The sequence below is a fragment of the Acinonyx jubatus genome, chromosome B2 (genome assembly GCF_027475565.1).
Source record: "Acinonyx jubatus isolate Ajub_Pintada_27869175 chromosome B2, VMU_Ajub_asm_v1.0, whole genome shotgun sequence".
NCBI classification, from domain to species: Eukaryota; Metazoa; Chordata; class Mammalia; order Carnivora; family Felidae; genus Acinonyx; species Acinonyx jubatus.
In genome coordinates this window covers 11086344-11113028 of record NC_069385.1, presented here as the reverse complement: position 1 = coordinate 11113028, position 26685 = coordinate 11086344, and the positions used below count along the sequence as shown (strand labels likewise).

Sequence of the window (26685 nt, the reverse complement as noted above, 5' to 3'; positions counted from 1 at the left end):
TGTCTGAGTGTCTTAGGGAATATACAGAATATGGTTTTTGATAGCTCGTTGTCAATCCAAGGAGACTAACTGAATTTAGGTCTTGACCTGGGGTTGTCATAATTTCTGCCCACAGATGGAATGGTGGAATCGGATACATGCGGCAATCTTCGATCCCTTTCTGAAAGACAGCATGGCGGCATGAAAAGTGCGTGGTCTTAAACCACAATGAGATACCACATCACATCCATTAGGATGCCTATTATCAGGAAAAGAAGAAGGAAGGAAAAAGAGAAGAGGAGGAAGGGGGCAGGAGAAAAGAAAGAAAGTGTTGGTGAGGATGTGGAACCTTTGAGCACTGCTGGTGGGAATGTAAATTGGTGCAAACACTGGAAAACAGGATGGCGTTCCTCAAAAAATTAAAGATAGAATTACCGTGTGATCCAACAATTCCACTTCTGGGTATATACGCAAAAGAACTGAGAGCAGGGATTCAAGCAGATATTTGTACACCAGTGTTCATAGCATTATTCACAAGAGCCAAAGGGGAGAAGCAAGCCATACTCCCATCAACAGAAGAACAGACAAAACATGGTACGTACACAAAATGGACTATTATTCAGCCTTTAAAAAGAAGGAAACTCTGACACCTACTGCAACATGGATGAACCTCGAGGCCATTATGCTAAGTGAAATAAGTCGGGCACAAAAGGACAATATTGTATGATTCCACTTACATAAGGTACCCAGAGCTGTCAAATTCATAGAGACAGAAAGTAGAAGGATGGTTTCCAGGGGCTGGAGGGAGAGAGGGATGGGGAGTTGTGTTTAATATCAATGTTATTGTTATGTTATCGTTTAATGGGTACAGAGATTCAGTTCTGCAAGATCAAAGAAGCTCTTAGAGATGGACGGTGGTGATGGCTGATCAACAGTGAATGTACTTGTTGCTGAGCTGTTCACTTAAAGATAGCGAAAATGATGAGTTGTGCGGTGTGCGTATTTTACCAGTTTTTTTTTAAGTACCTGGTCTTTGGACTCAGACCTAAGTTCAAATCCAACATCTGGTAGGTATGTGACCTTCAACAGGTTGCTCTCTCGGTCTCCGAGACGAAATAAGAATGCTTAAGTTGGGGGCGCCTGGGTGGCTCAGTCAGTTGGGCATCCAACTTCGGCTCAGGTCATGATCTCACGGTTCGAGGATTCGAGCCCCGCATCGGGCTCTGTGCTGATGGCTCAGAGCCTGGTGCCTGCTTCGGATTCTGTGTCTCCCTCTCTCGCTGCCCCTCCCCTGCTCACTTCTCTCTCTCTGTCTCTCAAAAATAAATAAACATTAAAAAAAAGAAGAAGAACGCTTAGCTTGGAGGGGTGTTGAGAGAATTAAAACATTAAAACATGAAGGGATCTATAGAGGGTGCTGGGGATGTGCCACCCAGGTACGCTTTTGGGGACTGCGGTGTCATGGCCCCAGTGGCTGGGGTGTTGGCGGCCAGTGGCCCAGAGCGGCAAACCTCTCAGGTGTCAGCCCTGAAGGGGGCTGCCTTGCCGGGATTTGAAACCCCTGTCAGGAGACATCAATTGGTTGAGGCCAGCTTACAAGGTCCAGCCCTTTGCCGCAATCTGGGAAAACTCTGAAGGGTCATTCCAACCTTAGAGCCTCCGGCGGGTCAGCTGAGATCTTTGTGATCTCCCCTGTCCTGCTTCTCTCACATGCTCACAACCAGGAGAGAACTTCTCCTGTGGGTGGATCTGCAGCTCAGAGTCCCTTTCCAGAGAACTCTCCCCAGCTCCGGATTTCTGGAGAGCTTCCCATTGTCCTCAGAATGAAATCGGAAAAGCTGATCTTTTCCCTTCAAGGCCCTACATGGTTCACACCGGCCTGTCTCTCTTGCTGTTCTCTCTGCCTGGGGGCATTCCTCCTCTGGTAGTTGCGTACCTCATGGGTCCCCTCTCCATCCTTCTGGAGAGGCCTGCCCTAAAATGTCCCCTACAGGGGCCCCTGGCTGGCTCAGTGGTAGGCACGTGACTCTTGAGCTTGGGCTTACGAGTTTGCAACCCACATTCAGTGTAGAGACTATCTAGAAATACAATTTTAAAGAGGAGCCTGGGTGGTTCAGTTGGTTAAGCGTCTGGCTGCAGCGCAGATCATGATCTCACAGGTCGTGAGTTCCAGCCTCGCGTCGGGCTCTCTGCTGTCAGCGCAGAGCCTGCTTGAGATCCTCTGTCTCCTCTCTCTCTCTGCCCCTCCCCCACTCACACTCTCTTTCTCTCTCCCTCTCTCTCTCAAAAATAAATAAACCTTTTTTTTAATATTAAAAAGTAAAATAAAATGTCCCCCCCCACACACACACACACAGAGAGAATCCTGCTTTGTGTCTTTACCCTGCTCTACTGTTCCTCATAACACTTAACCATCACCTGAAATGATACTATATACTCACTTGCTTGTAACCACAAGAATGTGGTTCCCCAAAGGCAGAGACTTCCTCTTCCCGGTGACCTGTGGTATTCCCAGCAACTAGAAAGCCTGGCACATAAGGCACTCAAGAAACATTTGTGGAAAGAAGTCATGAATTAGAGATAACGTACCCTGAGCATGTAACTCAATGCGTGGCACAAGTCAGGGGCTCAACAGATGGTAACTATTATTTTTTTTAGCATGTTTCATACCTGTCCAATTCAGATGGCGCACGTCATATGCCTTTTTATAGTGCGAGGCTCCAAATCCCTCCAGAAAGAAATACTTTCCAACTGGACTTGATTCGTTCTAAAGCCAGCGGTGAGAGAGAACTGAGATGATTTTCGTCCAAGCTGGCCAGCTGGCTCTGCTTCATTTGAATGGCCAAGATTCTATCGCATCACGATAGGTCTCTATTAAAATTAATTATGATCAAACTCCATCCATCGCTTCCCCAGGAGAGAAGACAGAGGCTTCCGGCAAAAAGTCGTCCTGGCCACTCTCAGAGACAGAGGGCTTCTCGGAGGCCCTATGTGACATTTCTTCACTGTAATCACCCAATACGGCTAATATTATTCAATAATCTTCTAGAAACTATAAAAAGGGAGGTAATAGATGTGAACTCTGCCCCCAAATCATTTAAAATCCAAACTTGTCAGAGCAGAAGAGAGAAGAGAGTTCCCATTATTTTTCTCCTGTTCCCTCCACCCCCCAGCAAATTCCCCTTTCCCCTGAGCTCTGTTCCCTCCAGGTCTGACAGGAGCGTACAGCCTGGCATTCCTATCTGTTTGACATCCCACGTTCTTGGCTGCAAAGTGACAGTGCATTTTATGAATTATATGGCACACAGTATTTCCTGCTTTGCCATATTCGGGGAGCGGCGAATACAAATGTGCGATTTAAATGCTGTTCCCTACCCTACAGTCACCATGAAACCAGCCTTTAGAATGCGGTGTGGAACTTGCTGATAATTCTTAGCTCTCCTCCTCTTCTTTTGCAGATTCAAGAAAACCTAAGAGAGGGAAGCCCTATCCTCACCACAAGGAGCACACACTAAGGAAGGGGCAGGTGGCAACAGCCAGGAGACAGGTACCGTGCTTGGGAAATTCACCTGCATTTTGTAATTTCATCCACACCACAGCACTTTGAGGTAGGTATTATTATCGTCAATTTACAGATGAGGTAAGAGGTTAGAAAGATTAAGTAATATACGTTGGGTCACCCAGGTGGCAAGTAATAAATTGAGATCTGAATTAAGCTTTCTTTGACCCCAAAGACTCTTCTAAGACTTTGCTATGTTGCCATGCACTCCTAGGCTGATTCCTTACTTCATTGGGCCCAAACGTGGGTTTCCTCCTTTAGAGTGCCCACTCTAGAAGTGCCTGGGTGGCTCAGTCAGTTAAGCGCTGGACTCTTGGTTTTGGCTCAGGTCATGATCTCATAGTTCATGCGTTCAAGCCCTGCATCAGCACAGAGCCTGCTTGGGATCCTCTCTCTCCTTCTCTCTGCCCCACCCCTCCTCTCTCTCCCTGTCTCTCTCTCAAAATAAATAAATGAATAAACTATAAAAAAAAAAAAACCTCCCACTCTACACTGGATCCTATTTGAAAAACCAACAAACCCATAAAAAAAAGTTGCACTACCAGATTAAAAATATTGGAAAGCCATGATAATTAAAACAGAATGGCAAGCAGTATAACAGTAGAGTTCAGAAATAAACTCAGGTATATGATAAAGGGAGCATTTCAAATCATTTCAAAAGGAAGAAAAAGTGAATTATTCTAAAATGGTCCTGGGAAATTGGTTAGTAAAACAATCATTAGGTGCCCAAAAAGCATCGGTAATAACCAATGTACCTGGTACAATTAGATGAGATGACGTGTGCCGTCCAGCCCTCTCAGGGACTGCTGAGAAAAGAGATTCAGAATACCTTTTTGAGTTCTGGGCTTTTTAAATCTCTGGTCTATATAGCACTCTGTTCTTAGTTCCTCACACAATCTCCAACGATACTTTGAATTTACAAAGTGTTTTCACTACCCTGTTAGTACAGAACAGGTGTTATTATTCCCACTGTCTATATAAGGACACTGAGGCTCAGAGAGGCCAAGTTCACAGCGGGCATGGTGTGTAAAACTTCAGCACCCGGCTTCCTGATTCCCGCGTCGCGGGCGGACTATCCCCCTCTATACAAGTCTCTCCCCACCCTGCCCTCATTTTCACACGCACACGATTTAAACAGTGGAAAACAAATATCCCCACATCAACGTTCACACGAGAACTATGTTAATTTCTCAGTATTCCTGTTCAGTCTTTGTCCAGAGCACACATATTTTTACCTAATTGCAATCCTAGTTTAATCATAATTTAGTGGCCCCTCTTTCCCCTTAACGTCGTACCCGAAGTCCCCAGTGCTGTTTACAGTTTTGTAGCAAATGACTGATGTTCACCTTCACTGTCTCTTACATGCTCCTCTCCTTTAAAGTCGTCCACGTAAATCTCCATCTCTAATCCAATTGCTCTTAAATGAATTTCTTTCACATGAGCGAGTGCGGGCCATTGTGTTCCTCTTTTCAGGCATCCATTTGTCTCCTTTCCCTCAATGAGGACTCCCGTTTCTTTTCCCAAGCTATGGGTAACTTCACATAGTGTGCTTGGAAGCCTCCGCTTTCAGAATCTCTCTGCTGTGGGTGTACATCCCAGAGCTCTTGCCCGGGTGGGGCGGGGGGGGGGGGGGGGGGGGGGAAGCGGCAGAAGGGGGCGTCTGTTGCCTGCTGGGAGTTTATGACCGCTGCATTCCTGTTAAGGATTCACTCCCCACTCCTTTTTTAACCTGTGGCTTCTCAATTTAGCTTGCTTAGGACAGTCATCACTAAAAGTATGATTCACCCCCATGGTTTCCTCCCTGGCCAGGGAGAAATTTCAAACTGAACATTTTCATCACCGTTATGTGTACAGTATGATTCATGGAGAACAGACTCTGCTTAGAGTATTAAATAAGTCATTGTTTTCAATCATCTCCACCGTGTGTTAAAAAAGAGAGACAGTTTGCATATGTAATGTTCTATTTCCCTCCATTTCAGCAGATAAAAATGGCCTCATGGAAACATACCCTGACTTGACTGGTCTCTGTTTGGAAACAAGTAGATATAGGCAGGACATGGAAATACAAGGAGAGACATGGAAAAGATACATTTTTGGTCAGTGTCTGTCCTAAGTGCTCCATAAGGTCAAGTTCAATCTATTTAAAATAACAGTGTTATGAGACCTTAAGAAGGCAGTGCCCTTGTTGGGATGAGTACCGAGTGTTGTATGTAAGCCAATTTGACAATAAATTATATTTTAAAAAAAAGAAGAAGAAGAAGGCAGCGCCCAAGAAGGTTGTCAATAAACACCTACCGGGGGCACCTGGGTGGCTCTGTAGATTAAGCATCTGATTCTCGGTTTCAGCTCAGGTTTGATCTCACAGTTCATGAGTTCGAGCCCCAAGTTGGGCTCCATGCTGACAGTGCAAAGCCTGCTTGGGATTCTCTCTCTCCCTCTCTCTCTGCCCCACCCCTGGTTGTGCTCTCAGTCTCTCTCTCTCTCTCTCTCTCTCTCTCTCTCTCCCCCCCCCCCTTAAAACAAACAAACTTTTTTAAAAAATTTAAAAATAAAAAAAGGAAATAAACACCTTCTGAATGTCTACACACAACTCTATTGGCTCTCGGAAGGAAGTTCACTGTCCCCACTCTCAAGAAATTGATTCTCTACCCTGAGTTGTCTGGCTGACAAACACACGGGGAAACTGCCAAAAGAGGGTGATATAATAAGAGGGCTGTAAAGTTTTTGCAAAAGGCTGGTTTTGATCAGGCTTCTAACCGTGAAGTGCTTTTACTTAATTAAAATGGAGATAATAAAGCTACAGAATAATAGCAACGGCAATAAATAATAATAACAGAGAGATGCTATTATAACTCGGTTTTGCTTTCGGAAAATGTTTTGCTTGCAAAACATTTGTGCAAGAGGAAGAATAAGAATGAGTTTGTTTCTAAGAACAAATGCAACTATTTTCTCTGCTGGCCATTAAGGAAACTTTCCTGGGGAAGGAAAAGTCCTAATTCCATTTTGGGAGGAAATTAGGGGAATTTATGATTTAGTACGTCCCAGATTGATTGTAACTTTTCATGACCGGGCTAAGATGGGCTCGGAATGGCCAAACACGTTTGGATGTTACGTTTCAGTGAGGCCCGGACGTTGCCAACAGTTGATAGTTACGGTAGCTGTGATTCAGTTGGGGGAACAGCAGCCTCGACCTGAGAAAAATGTAGTGCTATAGTAACAAGTCAAATTGTTGGCATTGTCAGTAGCTGTGATTTCACTTTATTGATTGTCTCCTGTGAAACATGAGGCTCTTTATTTGAATCATTTGTATAGGTGTCATATTGGGTTAATTGCAAAGCAATTGGATTTAATAATAATATAACGGTGTATCCATGTACATCGATTGCTAGAATTGTGAGATGTGAATTGCACTTGATCGTGAGGTTGTGCTTCCAGTGCTATGATGAGCAAGTCCCAGGCTAATCGTGTAAATGTAAGCTGCCCAGGGTGAGCTGTAACATATATGCCAGTCGAGCTTATAATTGCAAATACTTTACAGGGCTGGAACATGATTGGATGCCCTTGAACTTGAATTGTTTTAAAAAGCACAGCTTTATGTTGAGTTAACAGCGAGCCGTTAAGATCAGTACCAATGTAAACACAGAGAATGAAGGCTTTCTGTTGGCCACGCTTTCCTGCAGATTTTCATAGTTGCTGAAATTATTTTGCTCTTAGCTAAGCTGTTTTGTCTTTGTTGGTCCTTTCAGTAAGGAATGCAAGAAAGATGGTTCTCAAAGTGAACAGAAATTCCCAAAAAAAGCAAGGACACATACAAAATAAAGCAACAACCAAGTCCATTATTTCACAACAACTAAGGAAACAACACAGTCATATATTTGCATAATTATTTTCACATTTAAAACTCATGGATATTTTTCAGTTCTCCAGTTGAAGAATGTTCCTTTCCAAGAGGGAGGAAGCAGACTTTCTGGGAAATTTTCACATCCATATGATGAAGAAAAACTAAAGAAAAAATTCAAGTCAAATCTGAGTAGGAAAATTTCAGAGGTGTCAGAGAAAGAAGAAAAAGGAGGATGAGGAGGTGTTATCAAATGAGAAGGTTAACTCAGTACATACAGTCTGGTATGCTATAGACACTCAATAAACATCTCTGAATCAATAACTCGATTAACCAAGCTTAAAAAAAGTTGTGAAGTTGGTAATGCATCAAAACGTATTGCCCAGATTGCAGTCTATCATGCAGCTAAAAAGGAATAACAAACGTTCTTTATTAGGCCTTTATGAGGCCATTCTTTATCAGGCTACGTGAATTTACCTTAACATGTCTTCATGTTAGATTTACGTTGTCCACCATTTTCCCCAGCATCGTTGCTATAACATCTTCTTAGTATCATTTGACTCCCTGGTCAGATTGGAGAGGTCACTGGGAGAATCACTGACTTCTAGAATTCAACCAAACCCAGCAAGTAAAATCATCCACCTACCCGCAAATTCTTCCCGTTTCCCGACCATCTGGAGAAGCTGACTGTCTCGTCAATTCGAAGACAACTTTGGAGGGTACTAAATCCAAAACAAAACTAGATACATTGAATGAGCGTATTTATCTATTAACACATTAGCTATGTTTATTAGTCCCCTACAGGGTGATCTCTTTATGAACACAGAGCCATGCTACAAGCTGGTTTTTAACTGTCTTCCAGAAACGTCCGAATGAACGCGCTAAAGACTGAGCTGCAGGTGCTGTCTACACACTAATGAGTTCCATGACCACGTGCTCCGAGTAATGCGTCTATGACCACGTGCTCCGAGCTGCTCTGGGGCGCAGATGACAGCTGAATCAACTGAAAGGAACTGCGGTAAAAGGGGACAAGAAAGGAAGCTACCTTTATCGTGCACGGATCTTTATTCTAATTGAGTGTGGATGTAGTGATAATCTTGCAGACTTAGAAGGAATGCAGGAACCTAGGAAATGGTAAATGGGAGGCCTAAGTGAGATGAGACACTACCAAGGGGAAAACTTTATTTATTTATTTTGTTTAACGTTTATTTTTATTTTTGAGAGACAGCACGAGCCGAGGAGGTCCAGAGAGACAAGGGGACAGAGGATCTGGCGGGCTCCCGGCTGACAGCAGAGACCCCGATGCGGGGCTCCAATTCATGAACTGTGAGAGCGTGACCTGAGCCGAAGTCGGATGCTCAACCGACCGAGCCACCCAGGCGCCCCCAAAACTTCATATTTCTGACAAAAGGTGAGTGCACGGCATTTCCCAGTGTGATGAGGTAACAGGAAGCAGAACCTCCGCTGTGCTTACAGTCCTGTCTCCTGGGCCTTTTGATTTCACCACATAGATGCCAGACACTGGATTTTCTTAATTACGACAAGACTCCTATTAAATAAAAAGAAAAGAGTAAGAATCAGCCAAAGAAGGAAAACAACATGAAAACAACGAATCTTGGGGCTCCTGAGTGGCTCAGTCAGTTGAGAATCCGACTTCGGCTCAGGTCATGATCTCGCGGTTTGTGAGTTCGAGCCCCACGTCGGGCTCTGTGCTGACGGCTCAGAGCCTGGACCCTGCTTTGGATTCTGCGTCTCCTTCTTTCTCTGCTCCTCCCCCACTACACCTCTGTATCTCTCTCTCTCTCTCTCTCTGTCAAAAATAAATAAACATTTAAAAAAAATTTTTTGACTAAACAATGAATCTTGCCTGACTATTCAATTTTTTATGGAGTTGCTCATGAAGACTCCTGTTGTATAAAAAGTACAGCAATTTTTTTAAAAATTTTGTTTAATGTTTACTTATTTTTGAGAGAGAGAGAGGCAGACCATGGGCAGGGGAGGGGCAGAGAGAGAGAGAGACTCGGAATCCGAAGCAGGCTCCAGGCCCTGAGCTGTCAACACAGAGCCTGATGTGGGGATCAAACCCACCAACCGTGAGATCATGACCTGAGCCGAAGTCAGACGCTTAAATGACAGAGCCACCCAGGCACCCCAAAAGTATAGCAATTTTTAACTGTTAGGATGACCCTTGGACCCAAGACCCAAGAAAAGTAAAAACCATGAAGTACTTTTCTTATCCTAGGAGATTCTTCCTCTGAATGAACTAATGTTAGTTACATTTTACATATTCTATGGGCACTTTTTTCTTTGTTCATAAGCGTTTTATTCATAGCCTGGAAAACACAAAAATTAAAAATCCTATTTGCTTTTGGCTCTATCTACTCTTGAGTCCTATCCTCCCTTTTCTACCTTATTTCTAAGGCCTCTCCATTATAACAGCAAAGAAAACCCAGAAGCCTACGGTGTCTGAGCAAAATCTCACCAAAATGCTCCACCCTCCAACACCTGTGCCCTGTGCCCCAGGGACAAATACCTACTAAAAAATGGGGCTGGGAAGGGAGACCAGAGAGGGGGGAGGAGAAGGAGGAGGGGCAACTGGGTTGAAAAATGTAACCTGGTAGCATACTGTGGGAAACCTGTGCTCACGATCTATTTCTCTTCAACTTGAGTTTCTACCTTATGAAAGATTTGCAATCTTTATCCTGTCACGGAACAAATAGAACCATGACTATTGTTTCACAATCTATGAGGCCAATTGCACGGACTGATTGCATGTTTCTTCTTCTATCACATTTCCAATAGTTGCAAATATTTCTCCCGCTGGGAAGTCAGGATGTCACCTTGGTTTACTATGGGAGGCGGGCATTAGAACTGGAAAGACGGCCAGTGATTGGCTCTTGGGGGCGGAGCACAGTTGGTGATCCACCCACCCCCATCCTGTGCTCCGATTATGCACTGATCACTGGACTCATTGCTTCACCAACACCTATTTCGTTTCCAGGCACTTGTTCATGTCCACACCGACCATATTACAGTCCCCAAAGCAGGGCCCCTCCCTGCTCTAGCATTTATGGCCATACTTGCCGGACTATCATTATATTTGAAATCAAACTGTCTCAGAAGATGGAGAATACGAGGTGGTCATATTCACTGTATTTTTTCCTGTCCGTTCATCTATTACAATCTATCCCATTTTTTTAGGAACTTCTCTAAACGCTCCCCCTTCAAGAAAACTCTTAACTATTCCACTGTATGACTCTCTTTCTGAACTAATAGTTTGAAAAATGTTGTCTTATATTATGTTGATTTACATCTATTGAACGTATTATTACAATGTTATATTATAATCTCATCCATGCTATTGTTTTTTACCATGTGAAATAAACCCTGCCTCTGTTACTTTCATAAAAATGTAGGGGTATCTGGGTGGCTCAGTCAGTTAAGTGTCTGACTTCATCTCAGGTCATGATCTCATGGTTTATGAGTTCGAGCCCTGCATCAGGCTCTGAGCTGTCAGCCTGCTTCAGATACCGTGTCTCCCTCTCTCTCTCTGCCCCTCTCCCGCTCATGCTCTGTCTTTCTCTCTCTCTCAAAAATAAATAAACGTTAAATTTTTTTTTAAAAAATGCAGAAGAGGGGAGTTTTTTCTTGTCAACTATACTATGTGTATGACACATATATACTGGAGTTTATTCACTACATATATATGTTGGGAGTTTTTAGCTTCCTAAGGCTGTTTGTGTTTAAAAACTACTTTGCCTGCACCCTCGGCCCTCTAAAAGAGACACATATATAATCAATTTATTTAAGCAATTATAGATGAAGGCACACACTGGGGATCATCTAACCAAAGATCCTTCATGACAAGCCTTAAAAATCTCATGCCAAGATAGGAACAGCAGTAGGGAAGCTATTCCTATGGGCTGTGCCAGTCTAGAGACACAATGATATCACCTCATAATTATGCCTTGTATTTTCTTGTTTCCTTATTTACTGTCTCTGAGTTTTTAAATAAAATGTTAGAACTATTGGAGTCTGAAGGGCTCAGATATATGCCTCTCTCCCACCACTAACACTACTTAGAATGTCTACTGACATTTTCTATACCTGGTCACCCGCTCTTTGCTTGAACAAACGCAGTGGACATAACATTTCTAATATTGACGTTCACATTATCAGGAAGCTCATTCTTATAGTGACCTGAAATTTGATTCATTACCTCTAACTTCTAAACTTTGGTCCTAGATACGCTCTCTGAAGGAATAAAGATCAATCTACCCACTTTTCCTAGGAAGCCCTCTTTTTGCGTGCAATGTTTCAGCTTGTTCCGCGTGAGTGTTCTCTTCTCCAAATCAAGTCTACTCCATTCTTCCCGTGGTCCTTCTAGGCGTTTCAGCTTCCTTCTTCTTCATTCACTGATTCGCTTTTACTGAAGATCTACTAAGTTTAAAGTGTTGTGCTGCCTACGGTCTGTATAATGATGGGCAAAAGCGGACATTGTTCTGGTTCTCCTGGAACTCAGAGTCAAGGCAGAGAAGACAGACATTCATCATCCAGTCACACTAATGGATTGATAATTAAAAGCTCAGCTAAGTGCTCTGAGAGGAAAGAGTGGCATTCTGTACAAGCAGATGACGGCAGAACCTGATCTGGTCAGGGATCCAGGGAAGGTTTCTCCAAGAAAGTGGTGATTGAGCTGAGGCTTCAACAAACAGTGGAATAAAGGGTGAAGAGAAGGACAGACAAAAGAAGAGACAGAGGGATCGGCATGTTCGGGGATCCCGAAAGAGAGAGTACAGGGTCAAAGAAGGAAAGAATAGTATGGAGTACAGAGAATGAGGGATAAAGAGGTAACTGTTAAAACTGGGGAGTCCAGGACAGAGAACATCACCAGGAGTCTTGCAGGCCTGGTAAAGGTTTGGGATTTCATCCTCAAAACAATAGGAAGCCACTGAAGGGTGTGGTGAATTTTGGCAAGTTCCCGGTCGCCAAATATTCTGGCTTTACTTCCTCCAGTGTTCTGTCCTGTGGGAAGACCGTGCATCCCTCCCTACTGAACTCAGGGGAGACTTTGTGTCCTGCTTTGGCCAATGAAATGCGGGCAGAAGTGGTGTGTGTCCCTTCTAGGCAGAAGCTTTAAGAGCCAGCATGTGGATCACACTTTCTCTTCAGTCATGTCATTGCTACCATGACCAGCAATGTTCCATACAGAGGCTGCTCCATCAGTGTGAATTCCAAAGTGAAATTTTCATGGAGCAAAGCCACAGACGTGCTGTGAATGAGCAGTAACCTGCTGTTGGTGAAAGCTAATGAGATTCCTGGGGCTGTTTGTTACGACAGTATGCCCTAACTCATTCTGACAGATACAAAGGATTTTACGGGGCATGACCAAATTTGTGTTTTGAAAAGATGAGTAACTACTGTTAAGAAACCAGACTGGAAGGAAACCAAAGTAGATTCTGGAAAACAAGTTAAGTCATTATTACATTGATCCAAGTAAAGGATGATAATAAAGTGGACATTGGTGAACACAGAAATACAAAGATGTAGGTATAGCCAAAGCTATTTAGGAGATAAAATTTTCAGAGCTTAGTGATAGATTTGGATCCTTGGTGGGAGAGGGGGATGGAGAAACATAGGTATCAGAGATGATGTCTCAATTTCTGGCTAGGTTTCAGATTCGACACGGTCATAAAGAAATGGGTAAAAGAAGAGGAGAACAATACTTAAAAGATCATGAGGTTAGTTTAGAACACACTGAACCTGAGGCGCCTGGGTGGCTCAGTGGGTTAAGCGTCCAACTCCGGCTCAGGTCACGATCTCGCAGTTCGTGAGTTCGAGCCCCGCGTCGGGCTCCGTGCTGACAGCTCAGAGCTAGGAGCCTGCTTCAGATTCTATGTCTCCCTCTCTCTCTGCCCCTCCCCTGCTGGCACTCTGTCTCTCACATTGTCTCAGAAATAAATAAACATTAAAACACACACACACACACACACACACACACACACACACTGAACCTGAAGTACCTTTGAGGCAGACAAGTGTTCAGTGGGCTACTGGCCACAGGTCTAGAACCCAAAGGTCAGGTTAAAGAGACAAACTTAGGAATCACTGTATATGGATGGTAACCATGAGCAGCAGTGAGTTTGCTAGGTACAGAGTAAATAGTAAAAAAGATTTAGATAGATATGTAGATAGATAGATAGATGGATAGATGATAGATAGATAGACTGATTTTAGGATTAAATGTTTGACTTTTTTTTAAGTTTATTTATTTATTTTGAGAGAGACAGAAAGTAGGGAAAGGGCAGAGATAGAGGGAGATAGAGAATCCCAAGCAGGCTCTGCACTGTCATCACAGAGCCTGAATCGGAGCTCGATCCCACAAACCATGAGATCATGACCTGAGCCAAAATCAAGACTCAGACGCTTAACCAACTGAGCCACCCAGATGTCCCTAACTTCATTTTATTATCATTATTATTTTAAGTAGCCTCCACACCCAGCATGGAGCCCAATGTGGGATGAATTCATGACATTGAGATCAAGAGTCAGATGCTTAACTGACTGAGTTGCCCAGGTACCCCTAAGATTAAATGGTTAGAAGCTCCAAAATTTAACATCTGGGGACAAACTTACTCTTATCAAGAAGAATTGGCCAGAGAGGAGGAAGGAGAATCAGGAGAATATGATGTCTCCAAAGCCATAAGAAAAGACTTTTTCAAAAAAGATGAAGTGATTAAGTGTCCAGGCTGCTCAGAACTCAAGAAAACCACCATTGGATTGGGACTCCTGGGTGGCTCGCTGGGTTAAGCCACTGACTTCAGCTCAGGTCATGATCTCATAGTTTATGGGTTTGAGCCCCACGTCAGGCTCTGTGCTGACAGCTCAGAGCCTGGAGCCTGATTTGGGTTCTGTGTCTCCCTCTCTCCCTCTGTCCCTCCCCTGCTCACACTATCTCTCTCTCTCTCTCAAAAATAAATAAACATCAAAACAAATCAAAAAGAAAAGAAAAGAAAAGAAAAAGAAAAGAAAAGAAAAGAAAAGAAAAGAAAAGAAAAGAAAATCACCATTGGGTTTAGCAACATGAAGGTCACCAGAGGCCTTTGCCAAAGCTAGTTATTACCAGAACGATGAGGCAGAAGTCTGGCTGGTGTGGGGCCACACACAGCTCTCCGTGTCCCTGCTGGCTATAGCACAAGGACAAGAGTGAAGCAAAGTCTGGGTGCTGCCGCAAGACATGTACACAAGAGGATCAAGCTCTTATTTGCGAGTCCTTCTGCCAGGAGCCCACCGACAATCACCAACACGCTCCCTGCGTACACACGGTAACATGTCCTGCCCACTTTCTCCACCCTCTGCAGAAGTTACGCAAAAAATTATAGCTCTGAACCATAATAAAACCATTATTTAACATCACTTTGTGGGTATTTAGGAAAACAGAATTAACTACAGATGCCTCAATATTCAGTTATAAAACTAAACAGACTCTCAAAAAGTTTAGGCACATTAATTTAATCTAATTAAGAGGAAGTACCAAAAACCACAGTCAAAACGCATGCGCGTGCGCGCACACACACACACACACACACACACAAACACACACCTTTCTACTGATAGTGTATATATCTATATTTATGTATATTCTTACTTTTAAATTAGAGTGGGTTTTGGGGGGTGAGGGGAAGTAGGAATAAAGAAAATTCTCCCTTATTTTTCTTCATTTCTGGTTCCGACTGCTCTTACAAATACTTTGACTATACCTCTAGCTTATTCACTTATAAAATAATCTGATTCTTCTGCCTTTTCACAAAATTCTTTGTTGTATGAATCCCTCTTTTGAATTGTTCCAGACCTGGCCTTTTCTTACCCACCCACTTCTTTGCCCCTCTCCAATCTATTTTGCATGAGCACCTGCCTGACAGAATCCTATTTCTAAAATCCTAGTTTAATTATTTCCTTGCCCTTTCAAGAGCTTACAATGGCTCCCTATTTCCCATCACATGAAATGCAGAGTTATCTACTTAGAACACAAGACTCGCCACAATCTCTCCCTATTTGACTCATTCCAGTGTTCTAACTACCGCCCGAAGTACGACTCCTGCTCGCCTTAAGGCCACATCAGAACTGGCTCCCACACTCCTATTTGCCCTTCCTCTATGCTTTGGTACCCACCTCTCTGACACACCCTCTGCTACTCTCTTCACATAACCAAATCTCACCCATCTTTCAAGGCCCTGTAGGAAAAATCTACATGCAGAAATTACTTACCTTCTATAAGAAATTTGCCAATAAAAAAAACTAATTCTCTGGGGTGCTTGGGAGGTTTAGTTAGTTGAGCACTGTGCTCTTGGTTTTGGCGCAGGTCATGATCCCAGGGTCATGGGATGGAGCCCTGTGTCAGGCTCCACACTGAGAGTGGAACCTGCTTGAGATTCTCTCTCTCTCTCTCTCTTTCTCTCTGCCCCTATCCCCTGCTCGAGTGCACTCTTTCTCTTAAAAAAAAAAATACTAATTCTCTGGAGATTTTACTATTACTATGCCACTCTCTTTTTTTTTTAACTAAAAAATTTTTTTTTAAGTTTATTTATTTATTTTGGGAGAGACAGAGACAGCACAAGTGGGGGAGGGGCAGAGGGAGAGGGAGACAGAGGACCCCAAGCAGGCTCCGCACCATCAGCGCAGAGGAGCCTGATGGGGGGGACTCGAACAGAGGGAACCACAAGATCGTGACCTGAGCTGAAACCAAGAGTCTGACGCTTAACCGACTGAGCCACCCAGGTACTCCTATGCCACACTCTTTACATGAATCATCTCATCGAATGCTCAGCATAGCCCTCGGAGGTAGGCAATAGCTTGAAGATGATCCAAGGAAGGATTAAGTCCTCCTGTGGAAAGGACCCAGCACAGTGCCTACCCATAATAAGGATTCGATAAACGCCGACGGTCATTATGCCAGCTACAGAGATGTTGTAACCCTCCCAGGTCACACGGCAGCAAGTGGAAAGAGTGAAAATTCAACCTCCTGCTTCGGAGCCCACCCTCTTACCTCGCGAAGAGCCCAATGCTCTGTCACGTCGCCAAACTTCTCAACTATGACAGTCAGCTATGATTTCTGCTCTCTGACTTCCTTAGCAGCTGGAGTGTCTGTACTCCTCTGCTGTACACTTGATGGCTATCTTAGTCAGACTCACTTTTTCTTCAGTGTCTGTCTCATCTCAAGCTGCCCAAGAGTGAAGACTACGGGTGTGCTGATAAATGTTTAACAACCGGCTCTCAAGGAGGAGAGGGAGCTGGTTCATAGTGTCCATCCACAGTGTTTGCTGCCTTCAGCGGTATAAACACTCCTACGATGATCTCTTTCGAGATACCAAAGCAAAGACAACCAACCCGTAAAATTCCTAAAATTTTAACAATCGGTCTTGTGAGTCGGTGCAAGCTGGCTACAGTACAGGCCTGGTACGAAGAACTAGATGTTACGCTGGATTCTCTTGTCTTTGCTAGTGCCAAGCTTATTACCGAGCAAATAGGATACATGACCACATATCGGGAACTTCTGGTTCAAGGTTGCAAGTTACACGTAAACATTTACTTAGCCTACTTCCCCAAATCCCATTGAAATGATGATACACAAAAACTAATGCTCCCATAATAATACTTAAACAAGAAAGGGTGCCAACAGCCAATTAGAAAACTTTACAAATTCATTAAAGACAAGAAAGCAGATGGGCTCCTATTGATGGATAAGCCAAAGGAAACCACAGATTGAAACCGGCACCAGTGACGGCCGCCGTGGAGATGGCAACCATTCCTCCCAGAGAGACCCTCAGCAGGTATGGAGAGCTTCCACGGACAGTGGAGCGAATAATCAGGGTAATTAATTAAAGGCTAAAAATTGGCTGGGCTAGTTTGTGCCCTCCCTCTCCTATGTGTTTTGAGCATTGTGTCCCCGGCTACAGGTCTCAGAATTGCTTTCCAAACCAAGGGCAACAGTTCTCTGGGAAGGAACCCCGGTGTGGACATTGGAGGCTGGAGAAAGAGAGAAGAGACTATACTCTCTGGACTTCCAACTGGACCCAGAGGGGGAAAGTGGGTATAACTCCGGCAGCCCCACTAAAGTCAAATCTGTCCCCCACCTCAGGTACTCAGTATCTGTTCAGTGGATGAATGAACGAATCCTATAGCTTGTAGACAGATGAAGGACTCCTTAGGCAACCCAACAGCCTAAGTAAATGCATACAAATTCTGGATTTAAAACCAATAAAAACGGGTTTTAGCAGCCACGTCGAAGAAGAGGGGGAATCTCCAAGGAACACAAATGAAGAGAAACACGGAAGGCAAGGTGTTCTGCATACACTGCACAGCCTACCTCCCACGCGGCTCTGGGTGACCACGTGTTACAGTTCTAGCCAACAGGATGTAAGCAGGAGCAGGCAAGGGATTTCTGGGAAAGCTTGTTTTTCCTGATCTATAGATCATCCCTTCCTCCTTGTTTCTTCTCCCTTTTCCTCCCAGGACCATGGCTGTGAGGCTGGAAGTGGAGTAGCCCACTTGCCACCAAGAGATAAGCAGAAGCATAAAAGCCACTCCTTGAGGGTGGAGGGACCCGAAGATACAGGGAGCTTGAGGAAGAAGACCCGGCTGAAAGTATTTCTTCCCTTCTCTAACTATTTCCAGCCTTCCTGCTATGTTAGGAAAACAAAACTCTCCCCACTTAGGCTGCTGTAGCAGGGTTTGGTTGCATCCATAAATGACATATTGTATGTCTGGAAACTTGAATGGAAGAAAAACACCCGTGAAAAATGGAAATTCTAGGCCTGAGATAAGTGTGTACAGGAGGTCTGAATGTATACTCCTTGCTTGACCCAGGAATCCTAAACTGAGAAATTAAGTTAAATAAAAAATTAAATTAGGGTGGGGCACTTGGGTGGCTCAGTTAAGCATCGAACTTCGGCTCAGGTCACGATCTCACAGTTTGAAGGTTCGAACCCCACATCAGGCTCTGTGCTGACAGCTCAGAGCCTGGAGCCTGCTTCAGATTCTGTGTCTCCATCACTCTCTGCTCCTCCCTCACTCGCACTCTGTCTCTCTCTCTCTCTCTCAAAAAAATGAGTACACAGTAAAAAAAAAAAAAAAAGGAAGACAGATTTGAGGAAATTTCTCAGAATGTAGGACAGAGAGACTATGAAGTTATAGCTAAGAGCCACTGAAAACAGATCAAGAGGTTTCATATATATCAAATAAAAATGCCTGACAGAACAAAGGGCAGAAGAAGGGGAGAAGAGTTGATATTTAAGAAAATAACACCTGAGAATTTGCCAGAACTAAGTAAAACATAAATGAGTCTTCAAATTTCAGAAATATACAAACACCTTACCACTACAATTTTTTAAATTCACAATTTAATACACATGGTGAAATTTCAGAATGTCAATGATAAGGAAAAAAATCATTAAAAAGCAAACGCTCTCATTATTCGATTAGAACATCATGCAATTTGTCATCAGCCACCGTAGATCTCTGTGGGAACTGAACTGCATCCTGCTGCTGCACAGGGACAATAACTCTCATCCTAAAATTCTATACCCAGCTAAACTTTTATTCCAGGCTGACAGTGAAATAGACATTTCAAACCAACAAAGTTTGAGACTTTATCTCACAATCACCATAAAAGAAATACTCTTTTTTTAAAAAGATCTACTATAGGGTTTACTTCAGTAACAAAAACAATTGAATCCAGAAGGAAGAAGTCAAGGACCAAACTTAAGGGTGAATTAAAAAACTGGTAAACATATTGTCAAAATTAAATAATGATCCACTCTAAATAAAAAATACTGATGATCAGTTTGAGAGAACTTTAAAAATAAAGTAACACTGGTGGGGCGCCTGGGTGGCTCAGTCGATTAAGCATCTGATGCTTGGTTTCAGTTCAGGTCATCATCTCGCAGTTTGTGAGATCGAGCCCCATGTTGGGCTCTACACTGTCAGTGTGGAGCCTGCTTGGGATTGTCTCTGTGTGTCCCTTCTCTGCTCGCACATGTGAGCACTCTCTCTCCATCAAAATAGATAAGTAAACATTAAAAAAAAAAAAAAAAGAACTTGATGATCCAATAAAAAGCAGGAAAGGAGGGAGGGGATGGGGGTGAAAAAAACCCAGAAATACAAATTTAAATAAATTCTAAACAGAAACTCGAAAAACATAATGTTGACTAAACATACATACATTATATAAGTGTAAATAGATATTTTAAAACAAAAACATTGATCAATATAAAATATTGTTAATGGGCAGATATATGCACAAAAATATAACAACAAGGATAGGAAAGATGGTCACCAATTTCAGAATAATGGCTACCTCCAGAGGGGATGGAGATTGGAACTGAAAACAAGTATAAAGGGGCTTCAATATATCTTCCTGTGTTTTTTTTTTCTGTACTGTGAAAGAAACCAAAAATAAAAAAAAGGAAGAAAGAAAAAAGGGAAGGGAAGGAGGGAAGGAAGAAAAAGGAAGAAAAGGAAGGAAGGAGCCATTCAATGCAAGAGTAATTCCACATAAGCAGTACAAGAAAGTGTCCCCTTGGGAAGCTTGGCTGGCTAAGTCAGAAGAGCATGTAACTCTTGATATCAGGGTCTTGAGTTCGAGCCCCACACTGGGTGTAGAGATCACTTAAATAAATATAAAACTTCAAAGAAAAATATTGCCCCCTCAACAAATTAAGAAGTACGGAGAAACAGATATGGCACGAATGAGCAGGAAATAAGACCTGTGAAGGATGATTTGATAATAGTGTGTCCTCAGTTACTACTATCGTTGTTAACATTCTAACTGCAGAAATCTGCTGGGAGACAAAATGGGTTTAACTTGTGCGGGAAAAGACTGATAGGAGGTGAAGGAAGGGTCATGTGACTCTAAGAATTTTTTAAAATATTTGATAGAGGTGAGTAGGCATATTTTGGAAGATCCTGTTTCCTCACAATATTTACAAATAAGGATAATCTGACCAATAAAATCTCTTTCCGAAGGCAAAACGGCCCACCATGCGACTAGTTCTCCAACATGCTGGTATGCAAACATCCAGGTGAAAACCTGCAAGGAGTAAAAAGCCCCTTGGGACGTTTCCAATTCAAAAAGTCTCAAGTTCAGAAGGCTCCTCCACTGATTCCTTTGCCTTAACTCGGGGTGGGGGGCTCAGAGAAAGGAGGAGAAGGGAGATATGAGGTGTAAACCTGCGTAAACCCCCCATTTACTTTACCCACACGTTCCGTTTCTCGGGAAGGCGAAGAATCGGTTGCAAAGAGAGCTGGAATCAATTTCAGCTTTCTACCTTTCCTCTCCCCACAATTTTCCAGAGAGTTGGCCACCCTCGCCTAGGCCAGACAACAAGGGAAAGTGGGATATAATTCTCTCTCTCTCTCAATGCAGGCCGGCCACGGGGACAGTATCGGCAGGAAAAGTTGCTCACAGGCTGTGTTGTTAGGTTTGTGGCGACTAAAATACAGCCCCTGCTCTCCTGTCCCTTTTCAGAGATGACAAAGATTTTCACCCAGACACTAAGACCACCGGACATGACAAGACCACCGGTCGGCTTGGGACAGTCCAGCGCCGACCCTGGGAGGGTCCCATGAATCCTTCGAGACCACCAGACATCACGACCTCTGCCACTCCGGTCAAAAGAGGGATTCTGAAATGTCACTTCCCCCCAGTTCTCTTTTTTTGTTGAGGTGTATTTTACATATTACAAAACATGCATGTTTTGCATATACAATTCTAAATATACAATTATAATTATACAAACATAAATATACAATTTTAGATATACAAAATACACAAATCATGTTGGTGGAACGATACATCCATCCCAGTCATGGTTCAATATAAAGTGGCCCTTTAAGGAAATTTATTATCTGAATAGATCCAATGGCAGTGAAACATGATAGCTTTTATTTCCAAATATCTTGCATTTGCAATCTTAGAACTAGCATCCGAGACGTGAAGATAATGAGATACAGGGTAGTAAATAGTATATTTTACCCCATCTATAAGAATAGTTCCACTTTCCATAGTCATTTAGATAAGAAACAGAAAATGCTATAAATCACTGTAAAGTGATTTGTACTTTAAAGCACAAATCTTAACAATTTGTATGCTGAAAAGTGATTAATCATACTTTATTTTCTTTTCAAATTTTCTTATACTGCCTCATGAATAAGCCAATACACCTTATCTTCTGTCCTATCTGAAAAATCTGGATGAACAGCCTAGGCCGAATTCCATTGTAGCAACAGGGGTACAGAGCTACAAATAATTCTCTTGAAGTCAAAGGAAAATAACAACAAATACAGGAACACCTTCCTCTGAAGTTCCTTTATTTTGGTTTAAACCTCTCTTAACAGGCTCTTTTCAAGTCTTTGGAGCATTATTAAACGATCCTACTATTGATTTTCCGCTCTCAGTACTGGTGAAATGGAGTGATTTGAGGACTAATGACTGAAGTCCACTCACTGTCTAAAGGACAGGTACAAAGGCAGACGTACTTGGAACTCATTCCTCCAACCATCCTCGTAACTTAGACTTCAGCGCCTGGAAATAGGACAGGTGGGAAATAGGACACGGAACTCAACTCATCTCTCTTACTTAAATATAGCACTGCTTCTATTTCTGTGACTTATCTTGGGAAATTTCGTAAGTATTGGTATATTTTGCTATTCAGCATGGAGCCGTATGCTTCATTTCTACCTCTGAAATCCAAATTTCCAAGTAATCGCTTTTAGGAGAGCATTCCTCTATTTTCAGCTTCATTCTCCATGGGCCATTTATTTGTGATGCTGAGCCATTGAGTAACTAGAGGTTACAGAAAGAATTTGTCATGCCAGATTCCATCTTAAAAAGAAAAGCTTTTAAGACAAACAAACCAATTTTTTAAATGAGTAAAAGAAATGAATAGGCATTTCACGTAAGGGGGAGGGGAAGAATGGTCTCATAAGTTCAACCTCATAAATAATCAGGAAAATGCGCATTAAAACCACAATAAGACACCATTTCACACCCCATCAGATTAGCAAAAATTTGTAGTCTTACAATACCAAGTGTTGACGAGAATGTAGAAGTACAGAAATGCTCATACAAATTGGTAAGGGGGGGAGGTGTCTTTAGGGGTGGTATGTCAGGATGTCTACAACTTTAAAATGGTTCCGCAAAAAAAAAAATGGGAAGGAGAAAAGAAAAAGCAAATATGATAAAATGCGTTTTTGAAAGTAGGGGGCAGGCTCTATCTAGGGGCAGAGGCTGCAAATTTGAATCATAGTTCTGATACTCATTAATGGTAATCTGGCTAATTTATTTAAGCTCTCTTTATGTCAGTTTCACTATCTGTGAAATGGTGTACTTGACAGAACTGTGATAAATGCGGTAATTTACATCAAGTACTTAAAGTAGCCTCTGCCTCATCACAAGCCTTCAATAAATGTTAGTTATTACCTCAATTGGCTCCATTTTGCAGATGATGTAAGTTGAGACTCGGAAGGGTGACGTAACTTGTCTGGTCACATCACTGGTTATTGGTGGCTGAGGCTAGAGAAGCCGGGGCTGCAGGGAAGCTCTCCCACTAATCAGCAGAGACAGCCACACAGCAGCCCCAGAACAGCAAACGCCGGAAACAACACAAATGCCCATCCGTTGTAGAACGGACCACTGAATATTGTTACATTTCCATACCAGGATGCTATACAGCCAGGGAAAGGAACAAGACAGATTCACATGCAGAGCATCCAAAAAACTTAAAATGCATGGAAGGCTTGTATTTTATCCTTAAAGACGTTAGCCGGTGCAACAACAAGAGGACTGACTGAACCACTAAAACTACCATAAAAGAAGAATTAAAAAATATGTTGGTTTACAATCACTTGGTATTTCATCACAGCACTTTTTGTTAAGAGCAAGAAAGTACTCTCTAAATGTTTAAGAGGTGAGGGGTGCCTGGGCGGCTCAGTTGGTTAAGCATCTGACTCTTGATTTTCTGTCAGGTCATGATCCCACAGTTTGTGAGATCAAGTCCCACATCGGGCTCTGCGCTGACAGTGCGGAGCCTGCTTGGCTTTCCCTGTCTCCCTCTCTCTCTCCGCCCCTTCCCACCCTCAAAAGAAATAAATAAACCAAAAAAATAAATAAATAAACATTTAACAGGTAAACAGTACAAAACCAAAGAATTCCTCCTACAATGAACTAATTTACAGCTACTAAAATCATGTTTTTACATGAATATTTAGCGACATAGTGAAATGCTCACTATATAAACTTTAAAAATATAGGATTCCCAAACTTTAAATATATACAAACATATATATTGGCATGCATACATGTATATGTATATACATATATGTATATATGATACAAGATATTTGTGTATATACATATATTATATTTAAATAATATACATGACAGAATAAACCTGAAAGTTATACATCAAAAAAAAAACTTTAAATTTTTTTTTAAAAAATTTTTTAACGTTTATTTACTTTTGAAAGAGAGAGAGAGACAGAGCATGAGCGGGGGAGGAGCAGAGAGAGAGGGAGACACAGAATCCGAAGCAGGCTCCAGGCTCCGAGCCATCAGCACAGAGCCCGACGCGGGGCTGGAACTCACGAACCGTGAGATCATGACCTGAGCGAAAGTCGGACGCTCAACCAACTGAGCCACCCAGGCACCCCAAAACTTTTTCTTTTTTAAAGGTTTTATTTTATTTTTTTTTAAGTAGGCTCCACACCCAAAGTGGGGACCAAACTCACAACCCTGAGGATCAGGAATCACATGCTCTACCAACTGAACCAGCCAGGTGCCCCTTGAAGGTATTATTTTAAAGTAATGAATACGCCCAACATGGGGTTTGAATTCACAACCCCAAGATCAAGAGTCGCGTGCTCCACCCATTGAGCCAGTCAGGTGCCCCTAAAAAAACCTTTTTTTAAAACTTAAAAGTGGTTTTCTTTGAATGGAGAGATGGAAAATGATTTTCCCTTTTTTTCCTTATCTCTAATCTAGATTTCCCACAGTGAAAATGTAAAACTGGTGACTCTGGAGAGCAATGAGGCAGCCTCTAATAAAGGTGTGGACTGCACACTTACAATCTGGAAACATTTCCACTCCTGGGTGAAAGTCCTCACCTGTGCTCAAGGAGACGTGTACCAGAAAGTTCAGAGCAACACTGTCATGATAGAGAAAAAGCAGAAACAACCTACATCCACCTATGCTTCTATCCAGAAGTGTAGATATTAGACAGATATCTAGGCAGCAATTAAAAGTTAGGAAACAGAGGCACCACAAGCAAGGTGGGCATATCACAAAAAAATATAATGTGGAGTGATATATATCTGAAAAGGGCAGAAATGTAGGTGGACTATGCTACTGTTTATACAAAGATTAAAAACAAGCAAAATAAAACTACATGTGTATCTGTATTGTTTATGTATATAGGCATATGTAGGAAAAGTTATTTTTAGTACACGGGAATGATAAACACCAAATGCAAGGCAAAGGTTATCTGTGGAATGTGAGGAAGGGAAACGAGATGGGGGGTGGGGAATGGAACACATGGATGGGGGTGTGGGGGGCAGGCAGGGACTGCCAGGATACTTGTAACACTTGATCTCTTGGACTAGTAGAGTACAGGTGTTTGTTGTTATATAATTCTCTGTGGGGTGTGTGTGTGTGTGTGTGTGTGCACGCGCGTGTCTGAAATGTCTCACAATAAAATAGTACTCATATAATGAAAGAAAAATTTTAAATTAAGTTTACCTCTAGCCATGGAATGAATTGGGGGGGGGGGGCTGGGTGGCCTCGTCAGATGTTAAGCATATGACTCTAGATTTTGGCTCAGCTCACGATCTCACGGTTGGTGAGATCGAGCCCCAGTCTGGGGCTGTCAGCACAGAGCCTGCTAGCCGTTATCTCCCTCTCTCTCTGCCCCTCCCCTGCTCTCTCTCTCTCAAAAAGGAATAAACATTAAAAAAAAAAGAAATGTAATTCATCGGAGGTGCAATCATGGACATTTGGACTGATTACGTGTGGGGGGGCACTGATTGGGGTGAGGGGTGGGGAATCCAACTGGACTAATTTTTAAAACTATTTTTACATCTTTATTTTGGCAAAACAAGATTTCCAAACCAGAACATTTTAATTCCTGCAGAAACAGAAACGATTTTCAATGAGAATCTCTGATTATAATTATTATCCAATTTTGTTTAAAACCCAAATTATCTCTACTGGGAGAAAAATTAAAACCTATGCACCCCCCCTCCCTAAAACATCCACATTTAAAGAAGGGGGTAAAGAAAGGCTGAATCTGTAAAGAGTTATAGGCATTTTATTCTCTCAGCATATTCTGGATTCAGGGGAAATTCTGTGGCTCAGAGCAGGCCCTGGATGACTAAACCCCGCTTCCAGCCTTGCCGAGGCCGATCATCCAAGCCCTGGCCGACTTTGTCACAGGGCAGAATGACACATTTGCACATGGTTAAACAGTTTCGTCAGTGAAATAGATTTCAACTCGCTTTAAAAGAAGGACAAGAAAACATTCGGCGCATTCCACATTTTCCCTTAAGTATACCGTACCTTCCAGTTATGCTGCATTCTCTGTGCCTCAGAGCTCCGAAGCACTATTTAAATTGTGCACATAAATCATTTCATCCCTGGTGAAATATAGTCGTCTCCTGGGGAGAAGGAAGTGGTCACCTGTCCCAAGTGGCTACACCCTGGGGTGAGGACCCGCCTCGGCCACAATCAAAAGGCAGGTAAATCGAACGGACCCACATTCCATCTTGGAGGCTCAAAGTCTGGAGAAGTTCTCATCTTTTCACCCACAACCTTTGGGTTAAAGGCTCTCGTTTTTAAAACTGGGAAATTCTACCTCCTGCCCACAGGATCTAAGCAGTTCCAGCGGGTGGGAAATGTAGGGTTACGAGAGCGGAAAAGATCATCAAAAAGGAAGGCTGAAGAAAGAAACTCAGGGAGAAGCTGGAAAAGGTTACACAACCCAGACATTAACAGATAGAAGTGGGGGTGGGTAAGCGCCTTCCCAGCAAAGACTTTCCTTCCACCAAAGACTCCACCGTGAGGTTCCTGTAACTCGCAGACGCGGCTTGACTGACAACAATTTTGTTTACACACCACACACCCTTGGGGAGAGCAGTCCTGCGTTTGCAAGCCACTGCCCGCGTTCTAGACGCTTCCCCGGGAAGGGAGCCGGCCTGCGAGGGGGCGGGGCTGCCGGGCCCGGGGAGGCCCCGCCCACGGCTGCACCTCAGCCCCGCCCAC

General features: G+C 42.9%; 2 long non-coding RNA genes across 9 annotated transcripts; one reads left to right on the top strand and one right to left on the bottom strand.

Moving 5' to 3' along the window:
• Positions 1-719: 719 nt before the first annotated feature.
• Positions 720-26608, bottom strand: LOC128315466 (uncharacterized). Of its 8 annotated transcripts, none has more exons than XR_008298243.1 (5): positions 25984-26608; positions 8023-8925; positions 7854-7940; positions 4294-4341; positions 720-2850 (listed from the first exon to the last, which is right to left on the bottom strand). It is a non-coding gene; the product is annotated as an uncharacterized LOC128315466 (long non-coding RNA). The 8 variants fall into 8 exon arrangements; XR_008298242.1 differs by lacking the exon at positions 25984-26608 and adding an exon at positions 16423-18468; XR_008298247.1 differs by lacking the exon at positions 25984-26608 and adding an exon at positions 16423-18468 and having other exon boundaries at positions 8023-8115.
• Positions 19756-24920, top strand: LOC128315467 (uncharacterized). The gene is made up of 3 exons (XR_008298249.1): positions 19756-21098; positions 21771-21972; positions 24415-24920. It is a non-coding gene; the product is annotated as an uncharacterized LOC128315467 (long non-coding RNA).
• Positions 26609-26685: the final 77 nt, after the last annotated feature.